Consider the following 381-nt stretch of genomic DNA (forward strand, 5'->3'; position numbering starts at 1 on the left):
AATACATCTCAACGGCAATATACAAGATGTGCCTGACAGTGATTCATCAAGTTAAAATTCACAATTTCCTGAAGATTAATCCCAGACGTTAACAAAGTTACATAAAAAAAAACGTTTTTAAGTCACGTGCTAAACACATTTCATAATCTCGAAAACACCAATGTATAACCGGAAACAAAGACAAATAACGGGACAAGTCACACGTTTCACAAGACCTAAAAAGGAAGAGATCATACATATGTGTAAAAAAAAAAATGTAACTTGCATACTACGGGAAATATATGTAGAAAAAAAAACCGACAAGTGGGCTCGAAGTCAAAGAATCTGTGTCGGATGTAGAGAGGTTTTCCCAGCTCGCGAACTCTCCTGACGGCGGCAGTC

This window comes from Penaeus monodon, chromosome 33 (assembly GCF_015228065.2).
Source record: "Penaeus monodon isolate SGIC_2016 chromosome 33, NSTDA_Pmon_1, whole genome shotgun sequence".
Lineage (NCBI taxonomy): Eukaryota > Metazoa > Arthropoda > Malacostraca > Decapoda > Penaeidae > Penaeus > Penaeus monodon.